A 13823-nucleotide genomic window follows, 5' to 3' on the forward strand; every position below is an offset into this window, starting at 1 on the left:
GGGGCCATGTCACTTATGGCTTTGTAGGTCAGATGTAGGATTTTGATTCTAAACTCGACAGGGAGCCAGTGAAGGGACTTGAGCACTGGCGTAATGTGCTCTCTTCTTTTAGTTCCTGTTAGTAATCTTGCTGCTGCATTTTGAATCAGTTGAAAGCTTTTCATAGAGCTTTTTGGAGACGCTGCGAGCAGGAGTTACAGTAGTCAAATCTAGTCGTTACAAATGCATGGATACGTTTTTCAGCATTTCTTTTAGGCAAGATTCTTCTGATTTTGGCTATATTGCGCAAATGGAAATAGGCTGTTTTACAGGCTTGATTTATATGTGCTTTAAATGAGAGCTCCTGGTCAAGTAAGACTCAGAGGTTTCTCACAGTAGAACTGGAGGCAACACTGACATTGTCCAGTGTGACCATCTGCTCATCGTTCTACTATCTTGAAGCACTAGTTCTCCTTCTGAGTGGTCCCAACTCCAGTATAGCTGCTATTGAAGCATGTCTGCCTGTCCGTCCAAGAGAGTCGGATACCCCCCTTCACCGTGGAACTCCTCAAGGTTTCTACTTTTTCCCAATGAGGTTTTGTAGTTTTCCTTGCCAAGAAGGAGGGTCTAAGGACAGGGGACCTGACTCACGCTTCGCCACGCAAACTCATGCCACCTAAGCTACTTCCATCATACCTATTTTTCATCCATTTTTTTTCACCGGGATGCCGCCTCCTCCCGCTTCGGGCACCGGGATGCCGCCTCCTCCCGCTTCAGGCACCGGGATGCCGCCTCCTCCCTCTTCGGGCACCGGGATTCCGGTCCTTCCATGTTCTGGGAGTTCTCATGTACCAACCCGAAGTCAAACCGGAGCTAACCTTCTCCTCATACTCCAAACAGCAGCTTGGTCATCCCAACTTCGCCATGCAGATCATCCCCTACGGACAAGCCTCTAATCTCCCATCTCCTGACCCTAGCGTCTTCTGTTCATCACTCCAAAGCGTTGTAATTCTCATCCAGTCCATCAAGTCGCTGCTCCACTTTGTTCCATCAGCCGGTTTTGCTGGTTACTTTAAGGCAAGTGGTTGTTCCCCCCAGCTTGACCAGTTAATCTGTGAGTTTGCATGCCTTATTTTAGGCCGATACCGTCGGGATTGCCGCCTTCCTGACGGGCCATTCATATTCCTTTGTTGTCCCACATGGGGAAATTTCATTGATGCAACGCCGGTAGATACAGAAGAAAAGAACAGATCACTTATAGGAAGTTTGAAAAACACTCTCAGTAGAAGATCTCCTATAAACAAAAACTCCCATAGACAAAACCTCCCATTTTCCAACAAGGGATGGAGGGGAAAAATAATAAAGATAGAAATAAATAAATACATAAATACCATTGCATGTGATCACGACAGTAATTGCACATGAATATTTGTCACAACGGCACATGGATTGCACATGAATTTCACAGTAATTGCACATGAATCACGACAGTAATTGCACATATGACGGAATTGCATATGGTTAGGTCAGTATTGCGAGTGTTCAGTACTAACAGTGTTTGTTATAAAGTCTGACAGCAGCAGGAAGGAAAGACCTGCGAAACCTTTCCTTCACACAGCGAGGGTGGATCAGTCTCTCACTGAAGCTGCTCTCCAGAGACAGAGTGTCCTGCAGGGGGTGGCACTCATTGTATTTTTTGTTGTTGTATTTATTGTGGTTTGGTCAAAAACAAAACAAAAGGTGCTCAACATTCAAGCACAAAACTAAATTCGAGATACATTAATGTTTTTTGACCAGGTGTAGACAGAATCCAAGGCTTATTGTGCCGACCCTTCTCTCAAACGCTCAACATTGGTGGACATTTTATAGTTCACAAGCAACAGTTCATCAACAAAAACAACACTACATAATACAGGACAGTCTGCTCACAAGTATCCTCCACAAGCATTCAAGGTATTATAACAAATCTGCATTTTCATTCTGCTAAATATTTTTCTATGATTGTTTCCTTAAAGATCCTTTTAAACAGAAATAAAGAAATGGCATTTTTTAATTAATCGCAACAATTGTTCCATAATTTAACTCTTTTACTTGACAAACAATGTTCCCTCAGCGTTGTTCTCACATAAGGTCTGTCAAATATACACGTTCCCCTTAAATTATATTTACTTTCCCTCTGGGTAAACTTTATCCTCAATGATGTAGGGATTTGATTACATTTAACTAAATACATAAATTTAGCAGTATACAGGTCTACCAAATCATAAAATTTTAAAAGCTTAGATTGAATGAACAAAGGGTGACTCGGCGAGTTATAAGATGCATGATTGATCAGTCTAATGGCCTTTTTTTGTAGAATGAAAATTGGTTTGGTTCTAGTTTTGTTTGTGTTTCCCCAGATCTCAATACCATATGTTAAATATGGAGTAATGAGAGAACAGTAAAGTAAATATAAAGCATTTTTGTTATATACTGCAATTTGTATAAAATTGCAGTAGTTTTTGACACTTTTTTCAGTACATTTTGTATATGTGTTTTCCATGAAATTTTGCAATCCATGATCACTCCAAGAAACTTAATATAATTGACTCTTTCAATTTCATAACTATTTATTTTAATTTTGATATCATTATCTACATGTTTGTTACTGAATACCATATTTTTTGTTTTATTTAAGTTCAATGATAATTTATTTAATGCAAACCAGTTGTTTAGTTTACGCAGTTCTCTCTCCATCACCTTCACCAACTCACTAAGATTTTGACCCCACTAACTGTGGTATTGTTACCAGCGCCAGCCCTAGGGGTAAGCTGGGCGGTAGCAAATGGTACACAGCTAAAGAGTTAGACTGTGTAGCCAGGAGAATATAGCTGTGGACAGATGAGGGAGACGAGTCATTCCATGCACAGCGTGTTTAATTCTGCTTTTCAATTATCATTCAATTATCGCATACAATCAATAATCAATAAAATTATAAATGACAATAAATAAATTAACAAACACATATTTGGCAAAAGATGATAAAAGAATATCTAAATTGACTCAACTTAACAGATATACATAAATAAACTATAATATATAAATAAAAATACAGGTAACTAAATCTCTTACACCACGCACACACACACACAAAGGCACGCACGCGCACACACACAAACACGTTGGCAACATGTGCCTGCAAATGGCGGCAGCTACTTCAACAGTCTAAACTAATCAAAATCAAATTCTATGTAATCAATTGTAACCTTTTGCATGCTACCAAGCAGTTTAAATTGTCCAAATAATACTTTTACCTCTGCACATGGCAGACTCGTGGCAAAGTTTAAACCACGTGTTAAGTACACACAAAAACACATTTCAATTTCACAAATCACATCAACTACGGTTTGTTCCAACTCTGCATAACACATATATTACATTTAACCAAGTTTAAGTCAAAACAACGGAACTTTTAGTGATTACCTGTGGACAGATGAGGGAGACGAGTCATTCCATGCACAGCGTGTTTAATTCTGCTGCACATGCGCATTGTCTCGCTCTAATCCCCACAGGAGCGCTTAGAGCACCATCTGCTGGATGGATGTCTCAAAAATTAAAGACACAGTAGCCAAAAATACAAAAAAATAGAGGGGGTGTCTGTTTCTATATAAACTTTTGAATATAGCGTTTTTTCAACCTACTACAGTATCGTCTGCAAACAAGATAAAATTAAGAACATCAGATACTTTTTGGATATCATTAATATATAATAAAAATAATTTTGGGCCCAAAACAGAGCCTTGTGGCACCCCACAACTAATTTGCTGACAACTAGACTCTGCTCCCTTTAGATGAACTTATTGGAATCGATCCGATAAGTAATTATTTAACCAAGCATTTGCTTTTCCCCTAAAGCCATATTTTTCCAATTTTTGTAATAAAATTGTATCAAATGCTTTCTGTAAATCCAAAAATAAACCTATTGTATGGAGTTTTTGATCTAATGATTGGGAAATATTTTAAACCAGATTAACAACTGCCATCGTTGTGGACCTGTGTGCTCTAAAACCAAACTGATACTCATTTAATATATTGTTAACTTCAACATAGTTATCTCATCTTTTAACAAACAATTTCTCTAATATTTTTGAAAATTGTGAAAGTAAAGAAATGGGTCGATAATTACAAGTCAAATGTTTGTCACCGCCTTTGTACAAGGGAATAACCTTTGCTATTTTCATTTGATTAGGAACAATTCCTGTTTTAAAAGATTGGTTACAGATGTGAGTATGGATTGACAATATGTTCCATGATATTTTTGACTAAAAACATATCGAACCCATTATTGTCTGTTGATTTTTTGTTTTTACAGCTCTTCACAATTTTCAATATTTCATTTTCATTTGTTGGGTTAAGAAAAAATGAATTTACACCCTCATACGTGACCCCAGTCTCCATGTCATTGTTTTGAGGGGGCACAATTTTTGTTGCCAATTTATGGCCAATGTTTACAAAGTAATCATTAAACTCATGAACAATTCCCTTAATATGACTTATTTTGTCATTGTCTTTGTTCAAATAATTAGGATAATTATTACTATTATTATGTCTCTTGTGTATTAAATCATTCATTATTTTCCATGTTCCCTGGATATTTAAGTCTGCAGTGTAAAGGGTGAAGAGAAAGGGCGCGAGGACAGTGCCCTGGGCAGACACACAGTCCCGTGCTCTCACAAACTGGGGTCGGTCCGTGAGGTAGTCCAGGATCCACTCTGCCAGGTCCTACTCCACACCAGCAGTCTCCAGCTTGTCCCTCAGGAGCAGCGGCTGGATGGTGTTGAAGGCGCTGGAAAGATCGAAGAACAGGATCCTCACAGAGCTGCCAAGCTTTTCCAGGTGAGAGAGAGAGCGGTGCAGCAGGGAGATGACGGCGTCCTCCACTCCGATGCCAGGCCAGTATGCAAACTGCAGCGGGTCCATGGCTGAGCTCACGGTGGAGCGGAGGTGGTCCAGGACCAGCCGCTCCAGTGTCTTCATCAGGTGGGAGGGGAGAGCCATCGGCCTGAAGCTGTTGAGGTCTTTGGCGCGCGGTGTCTTGGGCACAGGTACCACACAGGAGGTCTTCCAGGAAGACCTCAGCTTCAGGCTCATGTTGAAGACATGCTCCATAGCTCCACACAGTTCATCTGCGCAGGACTTAAGGAGCCTGGGGCTGATGCCGTCAGGTCCTGCTGCCTTCCTCACTTTAATCCTCTTCAGCTCACTCCTCACCTGTGCTGCTGTGACAGTCAGTGGTTGGCAGGGGGACTGTGTGCTGGGGGGATGGGTGAGTCCAGGCGAAGTGGGGAGCTGATGGTCCGGGGCAGAGAAATGAAGAGGAACGGATGCAGGGCATTGTCCAGCTGTGGAAGAGGGAGCATGCAGCTGTGCAGGGGTAGGGGTCGGTGACCGATCAAATCTCAAGAAGTGCGCATTTAAATCATTCACCCACTGTAGATCCCCCTCTGTCTGGGCAGGGGGGGATTTTGAAGCCTGAGATGGTTTTCAGGCTTCTCCACACTCCCTGAATGTTCTTCTCCTGCAGCTGCTCCTCCATCCTCCTCTTGTAGCCGGCTTCAGCCTGCCTGATCCTCCTCCTCAGCTCTTTCTGCACAGTCCTCAGCTCCTCCTTGTTCCCTGACCTGAAGGCTCTCTTCTTCTCCTTCAGCAGAGCCTTCAGTTCACGGTTAATCCATGGCTTGTTGTTTGGAAAACACTGCACCGTCCGGGAGGGAACAATGTTCTCAAAACAGAAGTTGATGTAGTCCGTGATGCACTCTGTGATGGTGTTGATGTCCTCCCCATGGCCGTAAAGCTCAGTCCAGACAGTGGTGCTTAAGCAGTCCCTCAGAGCCTCCTCGCTCTCAGCAGACCACATCCTCACCACACGGGACACCACAGGCTGCCTGCGCACGATAGGTTCATACACAGGCCTCAGATGTACAAGGTTGTGGTCCGAGCTGCCCAGGGGAGGGAGGGAGGAAGAAGAATAAGCCTCTTTGGTGTTGGCAAAAAACAAGTCCAATGTTCTATTGTTTCTGGTGGGGCAGGTAACATACTGGGTGTTTGTTGGTAGAACAGAAGAGGGAGAAGCGTGGTTAAAGTCACCAGAGACGAGGAACAGAGCCTGTGGGTGCTGTGTTTGCAGCCTACAAGTGCAGGAGAGCAGTGCTTCACAAGCATATTCAGCATTGGTAGACAGGGCCACATAGACTGCGATTAAAATCACATGTGAGAACTCCCGGGGCAGATAATATGGCCTCATGCCAATAGCCAATAGTTCAATATCCTTGTTACATAGCTGCTCCTTCACTGTGCAGTGTTCGGATTTGCACCAGCTCGTGTTCACATACACAGCCAGACCTCCTCCTCTTTTCTTCCTGCATTCTCTCGCTCTGTCCGCCCGCAGCAGATCAAAATTGTCCAAACCTACAATAGAGTCTGCCATTTCTGCTGTTAACCAGGTCTCTGTGAAAATCAAGACGCTGCTGTCCCTATAAATCCTCTGGAACCGCATGAGGCTCGCTATTTCCGTCATTTTATTTTGAAGGGACCTCATGTTACCCATGATTACGGCGGGAACCGGCTTTCTATTTCCTTCTCTCTTCTCTCGGAGTTTACGTCCAGCCCTTCTGCTTCTTTGCGTTTTCCTTAGGATGTCCGCCGGGATAACGTGACGATCTCCGGGTAAGACGACGGTCACGACGACACGACGAAAACACTCAATCCAGCCGAACAAAGTCAAAACAAGTTGAATTAAAGCGATTCCAGTGCGTGTCCCGATCGTTCGAGAAGTTCCTCTTTTATATAAACGTGTAAGGCGGCACACCGTACGTCAGCTGCGGCCGGAGGGCGCGGGGGGGCCGGGGAAGACGAAAACACTCTTTCCAGACGAAAAAAGTCAAAAACAGTTGAAATAAAAACGATTCCAGTACGTGTCCCTATCGTACAGTAAAATAGAAAAAAATATTTACAAAATATAGAAGATAAAGCACAATAAGTGTGAAAAAAGTGTGAGAAAAGAGCGGAGCGTTTACACCGTGCTGCCAGCTGTACCAGCGCCTTTGTGTCGATGACCCTGTATTCACTGACGCCATCAACAAATACATTCAGAACATTTATTCCCGAGATGGAACCGTCATTGACCCCAGTTCCTCCATGCTCAGCTACCACATTCCACAAATAACCCTTCTCTTCCTAGACCACCCGGCTCAGTTTCCGTTCCTTCCATCATGGCTTCAACCTTCCTATTCCGCGTTCAACCTTCTTTCCTTATAAACTTATTACTTCCCACACCTTCGACTACCAGTCTCCATTTGCAGGTACTCAAAGCCTACCCGAGCGGAATCAACATATTTTCAGGTTTGTTCCCCTGCTCAGAGTTTGCCTCGTCCACAACAGTCAACTCCTCATCCCGGCATCAAGGATCTCTAACCAACGCTTAGTCTTCCCCTAAAACAAGCAGGATCATAGTGGTAGTTCAAACACGTTTGACACGTTAAAGATAAATTTATTCTGAGCCCCTTTGCAATCTTCCCGGACCTTGTGTACTGGTTGTCAAGTGGCCCTCAGGACTCACTACCGACCAAGGCCAGATTGCATCAGGGTCTGATTCATCCTTTACTTAAAGTAGATCCTCGACTGTTTTTTCCCACCTAAGCGCTACCTCACCTGTCTCCAGTTAAGGGGTTGTTGACCGCCTCATTATATCATGGAGCACTGGTTCTTCATGGCCTTTGTTGGTTCTAATTTACTGAGAATAGCAAGACAAGAAGAAAATTCTAGGTTCGATTCCTGGCTAGCTCGCATAAAATTTTAACTTGAAAACGGTCAGTTGATCAGTGTGTAAAATAACTGGTAAGTACTAGAATGTTAGACAAGAGCTAATTTGGAGGCCCAAACAAAAACCTGGTCTTTGTCCACTGATTAGATGTCAGTGCCCTACGAAAAAGCAGCCGCGATCGTATAGTGGTAAGTACTCTGCGTTGTGGTCGCGGCAACCCCGGTTCGAATCCAGGTCACGGCATACCCAGCAAGATTTCTTTGCATTTTTCTCAATCAGTTTCATACATAAGAATATTACAGTGAATAGATAGCTTGACAGCATTCATACATGTCCAATAATACAATATTCTCACTATGATAGAAATATGCCAGGCATTGCAGTGCTCAGTTTGAGTGTTTCTACTGATATTCATCAGTTTGTCCTTAAACTCTGGACAACTGAGCCACAAAGCTGGAGCTTTAGGGGCTAGTGGCGCAATGGATAACGCGTCTGACTATGGATCAGAAGATTCTAGGTTCGACTCCTGGCTAGCTCGCATCAAATTCTAACTTGAAAACGGTCAGTTGATCAGTGTGAAATAAATAAGTGGTAAATCCTTTAATGTTAAACCAAGGGTTCATTTGGAAGATCAAACCAGATTCTATCTTCTCAATTTTTAAGCAAGTAACACTACTGTGTATCGTTTTTGTTTTTTGTTGATGGATTGGTCTTTGTACACTGATTTGATGTCAGACCCCAGTATCAAAAAGTAGATGTGGTAGTATAGCCTATGTACACTGCATTTTGTATGCAGCAGTCCATCAGACCCTCCAGTTGATATACTCCAGTCCACAACCCATCTTTGAAATCAATTTAAAAAAAAAGAATCATCTTGTTTACGGGTTTAATTCTGTGTTAGCACTAGGTTAGACCTGGTTTGGTCTTGGTTAAGGCCTTGCTGAATTTTGCTTTCCACCTGCTTTGATTCAGGGTTAGTTCTGGTTCAGACCTGGTTGGTATTCGTCTAGTCCTAGTTTTAATTCAGGTTCGGTACTGGATGGGTAATTTTGCAAAGGAATGTTGCTAAAGCATTTGGTATGTTATTTCACACATTTGACAACATTTTGATACAGTAGTGTCGTGTTGTGCACCTCTGGTCCTCCGAAAAATCTGGCCCCAGGGGAAATTAATTGAATAGCCCTGGTATAGGGGCTAAGGGCACAATGGATAACGCATGTGACTATGGATCAGAGGATTCTAGGCTCAGTGTGTAAAATAACTGGTAAGTACTAGAATGTTAGACAAGAGCTAATTTGGAGGCCCAAACAAAAACCTGGTCTTTGTCCACTGATTAAATGTCAGTGCCCTACGAAAAAGCAGCCGTCATCGTATAGTGGTAAGTACTCTGCGTTGTGGTCGCAGCAACCCCGGTTCGAATCTGGGTCACGGCATACCTAGCAAGATTTCTTTGCATTTTTCTCAATCAGTTTCATACATAAGAATATTACAGTAAATAGATAGCTTGACAGCATTCATAAATGTCCAATAATACAATATTCTCACTATGATAGAAATATGCCAGGCATTGCAGTGCTCAGTTTGAGTGTTTCTACTGATATTCATCAGTTTGTCCTTAAACTCTGGACAACTGAGCCACAAAGCTGGAGTTTTAGGGGCTAGTGGCGCAATGGATAACGCGTCTGACTACGGATCAGAAGATTCTAGTTTCGACTCCTGGCTAGCTCGCATCAAATTTTAACTTGAAAACGGTCAGTTGATCAGTGTGAAATGAATAAGTGGTAAATCCTTTAATGTTAAACCAAGGGTTCATTTGGAAGATCAAACCAGATTCTGTCTTCTATCTTCTCAATTTTTAGGCAAGTAACACTACTGTGTATCGTTTTTGTTTTTTGGTGATAGATTGGTCTTTGTACACTGATTTGATGTCAGACCCCAGTATCAAAAAGTAGATGTGGTAGTATAGCCTATGTACACTGCATTTTGTATGCAGCAGTCCATCAGACCCTCCAGTTGATATACTCCAGTCCACAACCCATCTTTGAAATCAATTTAAAAAAAAGAATCATCTTGTTTACGGGTTTAATTCTGTGTTAGCACTAGGTTAGACCTGGTTTGGTCTTGGTTAAGGCCTTGCTGAATTTTGCTTTCCACCTGCTTTGATTCAGGGTTAGTTCTGGTTCAGACCTGGTTGGTATTCGTCTAGTCCTAGTTTTAATTCAGGTTCGGTACTGGATGGGTAATTTTGCAAAGGAATGTTGCTAAAGCATTTGGTATGTTATTTCACACAACATTTGACAACATTTTGATACAGTAGTGTCGTGTTGTGCACCTCTGGTCCTCCGAAAAATCTGGCCCTAGGGGAAATTAAGTTGAATAGCCCTGGTATAGGGGCTAAGGGCACAATGGATAACGCATGTGACTATGGATCAGAGGATTCTAGGCTCAGTGTGTAAAATAACTGGTAAGTACTAGAATGTTAGACAAGAGATAATTTGGAGGCCCAAACAAAAACCTGGTCTTTGTCCACTGATTAAATGTCAGTGCCCTACGAAAAAGCAGCCATGATCGTATAGTGGTATGTACTCTGCGTTGTGGTCGCGCAACCCCGGTTCGAATCCGGGTCACGGCATACCTACCAAGATTTCTTTGCATTTTTCTCAATCAGTTTCATACATAAGAATATTACAGTAAATTGATAGCTTGACAGCATTCATAAATGTCCAATAATACAATATTCTCACTATAATAGAAATATGCCAGGCATTGCAGTGCTCAGTTTGAGTGTTTCTACTGATATTCATCAGTTTGTCCTTAAACTCTGGACAACTGAGCCACAAAGCTGGAGTTTTAGGGGCTAGTGGCGCAATGGATAACGCGTCTGACTACGGATCAGAAGATTCTAGGTTCGACTCCTGGCTAGCTCGCATTAAATTTTAACTTGAAAACGGTCAGTTGATCAGTGTGAAATGAATAAGTGGTAAATCCTTTAATGTTAAACCAAGGGTTCATTTGGAAGATCAAACCAGATTCTGTCTTCTATCTTCTCAATTTTTAGGCAAGTAACACTACTGTGTATCGTTTTTGTTTTTTGGTGATAGATTGGTCTTTGTACACTGATTTGATGTCAGACCCCAGTATCAAAAAGTAGATGTGGTAGTATAGCCTATGTACACTGCATTTTGTATGCAGCAGTCCATCAGACCCTCCAGTTGATATACTCCAGTCCACAACCCATCTTTGAAATCAATTTAAAAAAAAGAATCATCTTGTTTACGGGTTTAATTCTGTGTTAGCACTAGGTTAGACCTGGTTTGGTCTTGGTTAAGGCCTTGCTGAATTTTGCTTTCCACCTGCTTTGATTCAGGGTTAGTTCTGGTTCAGACCTGGTTGGTATTCGTCTAGTCCTAGTTTTAATTCAGGTTCGGTACTGGATGGGTAATTTTGCAAAGGAATGTTGCTAAAGCATTTGGTATGTTATTTCACACAACATTTGACAACATTTTGATACAGTAGTGTCGTGTTGTGCACCTCTGGTCCTCCGAAAAATCTGGCCCCAGGGGAAATTAATTGAATAGCCCTGGTATAGGGGCTAAGGGCACAATGGATAACGCATGTGACTATGGATCAGAGGATTCTAGGCTCAGTGTGTAAAATAACTGGTAAGTACTAGAATGTTAGACAAGAGCTAATTTGGAGGCCCAAACAAAAACCTGGTCTTTGTCCACTGATTAAATGTCAGTGCCCTACGAAAAAGCAGCCGTGATCGTATAGTGGTAAGTACTCTGCGTTGTGGTCGCAGCAACCCCGGTTCAAATCCGGGTCACGGCATACCTACCAAGATTTCTTTGCATTTTTCTCAATCAGTTTCATACATAAGAATATTACAGTAAATTGATAGCTTGACAGCATTCATAAATGTCCAATAATACAATATTCTCACTATAATAGAAATATGCCAGGCATTGCAGTGCTCAGTTTGAGAGTTTCTACTGATATTCATCAGTTTGTCCTTAAACTCTGGACAACTGAGCCACAAAGCTGGAGTTTTAGGGGCTAGTGGCGCAATGGATAACGCGTCTGACTACGGATCAGAAGATTCTAGGTTCGACTCCTGGCTAGCTCGCATCAAATTTTAACTTGAAAACGGTCAGTTGATCAGTGTGAAATAAATAAGTGGTAAATCCTTTAATGTTGAACCAAGGGTTCATTTGGAAGATCAAACCAGATTCTGTCTTCTATCTTCTCAATTTTTAAGCAAGTAAAACTACTGTGTATCGTTTTTGTTTTTTGTTGATAGATTGGTCTGTGTACACTGAATTGATGTCAGACCCCAGTATCAAAAAGTAGATGTGGTAGTATAGCCTATGTACACTGCATTTTGTATGCAGCAGTCCATCAGACCCTCCAGTTGATATACTCCAGTCCACAACCCATCTTTGAAATCAATTTAAAAAAAAGAATCATCTTGTTTACGGGTTTAATTCTGTGTTAGCACTAGGTTAGACCTGGTTTGGTCTTGGTTAAGGCCTTGCTGAATTTTGCTTTCCACCTGCTTTGATTCAGGGTTAGTTCTGGTTCAGACCTGGTTGGTATTCGTCTAGTCCTAGTTTTAATTCAGGTTCGGTACTGGATGGGTAATTTTGCAAAGGAATGTTGCTAAAGCATTTGGTATGTTATTTCACACAACATTTGACAACATTTTGATACAGTAGTGTCGTGTTGTGCACCTCTGGTCCTCCGAAAAATCTGGCCCCAGGGGAAATTAATTGAATAGCCCTGGTATAGGGGCTAAGGGCACAATGGATAACGCATGTGACTATGGATCAGAGGATTCTAGGCTCAGTGTGTAAAATAACTGGTAAGTACTAGAATGTTAGACAAGAGCTAATTTGGAGGCCCAAACAAAAACCTGGTCTTTGTCCACTGATTAAATGTCAGTGCCCTACGAAAAAGCAGCCGTGATCGTATAGTGGTAAGTACTCTGCGTTGTGGTCGCAGCAACCCCAGTTTGAATCCGGGTCACGGCATACCTAGCAAGATTTCTTTGCATTTTTCTCAATCAGTTTCATACATAAGAATATTACAGTAAATTGATAGCTTGACAGCATTCATAAATGTCCAATAATACAATATTCTCACTATGATAGAAATATGCCAGGCATTGCAGTGCTCAGTTTGAGTGTTTCTACTGATATTCATCAGTTTGTCCTTAAACTCTGGACAACTGAGCCACAAAGCTGGAGTTTTAGGGGCTAGTGGCGCAATGGATAACGCGTCTGACTACGGATCAGAAGATTCTAGGTTTGATTCCTGGCTAGCTCGCATCAAATATTAACTTGAAAACGGTCAGTTGATCAGTGTGAAATGAATAAGTGGTAAATCCTTTAATGTTAAACCAAGGGTTCATTTGGAAGATCAAACCAGATTCTGTCTTCTATCTTCTCAATTTTTAGGCAAGTAACACTACTGTGTATCGTTTTTGTTTTTTGGTGATAGATTGGTCTTTGTACACTGATTTGATGTCAGACCCCAGTATCAAAAAGTAGATGTGGTAGTATAGCCTATGTACACTGCATTTTGTATGCAGCAGTCCATCAGACCCTCCAGTTGATATACTCCAGTCCACAACCCATCTTTGAAATCAATTTAAAAAAAAGAATCATCTTGTTTACGGGTTTAATTCTGTGTTAGCACTAGGTTAGACCTGGTTTGGTCTTGGTTAAGGCCTTGCTGAATTTTGCTTTCCACCTGCTTTGATTCAGGGTTAGTTCTGGTTCAGACCTGGTTGGTATTCGTCTAGTCCTAGTTTTAATTCAGGTTCGGTACTGGATGGGTAATTTTGCAAAGGAATGTTGCTAAAGCATTTGGTATGTTATTTCACACAACATTTGACAACATTTTGATACAGTAGTGTCGTGTTGTGCACCTCTGGTCCTCCGAAAAATCTGGCCCCAGGGGAAATTAATTGAATAGCCCTGGTATAGGGGCTAAGGGCACAATGGATAACGCATGTGACTATGGATCAGAGGATTCTAGGCTC

The 13823-nt window shown here is 41.9% G+C and overlaps 5 non-coding genes across 5 annotated transcripts; all 5 read left to right on the forward strand.

The window, feature by feature from the left end:
• The first annotated feature begins 8245 nt into the window (after window positions 1–8245).
• Window positions 8246–8318, forward strand: trnah-aug (transfer RNA histidin (anticodon AUG)). The gene has a single exon. It is a non-coding gene; the product is annotated as a tRNA-His (tRNA).
• A 2316-nt stretch (window positions 8319–10634) lies between these two features.
• Window positions 10635–10707, forward strand: trnar-acg (transfer RNA arginine (anticodon ACG)). The gene has a single exon. It is a non-coding gene; the product is annotated as a tRNA-Arg (tRNA).
• Window positions 10708–11539: 832 nt separating this feature from the next.
• Window positions 11540–11611, forward strand: trnah-gug (transfer RNA histidin (anticodon GUG)). The gene has a single exon. It is a non-coding gene; the product is annotated as a tRNA-His (tRNA).
• Window positions 11612–11833: 222 nt separating this feature from the next.
• On the forward strand, window positions 11834–11906 carry trnar-acg (transfer RNA arginine (anticodon ACG)). The gene has a single exon. It is a non-coding gene; the product is annotated as a tRNA-Arg (tRNA).
• A 1126-nt stretch (window positions 11907–13032) lies between these two features.
• trnar-acg (transfer RNA arginine (anticodon ACG)) lies at window positions 13033–13105 on the forward strand. Its single transcript has one exon. It is a non-coding gene; the product is annotated as a tRNA-Arg (tRNA).
• The last annotated feature ends 718 nt before the right edge of the window (window positions 13106–13823 follow it).

Source organism: Eucyclogobius newberryi, unplaced genomic scaffold, assembly GCF_026437365.1.
Source record: "Eucyclogobius newberryi isolate DKJ021-1_F unplaced genomic scaffold, fEucNew1.0.hap1 SCAF_10, whole genome shotgun sequence".
Taxonomy (NCBI): Eukaryota; Metazoa; Chordata; class Actinopteri; order Gobiiformes; family Gobiidae; genus Eucyclogobius; species Eucyclogobius newberryi.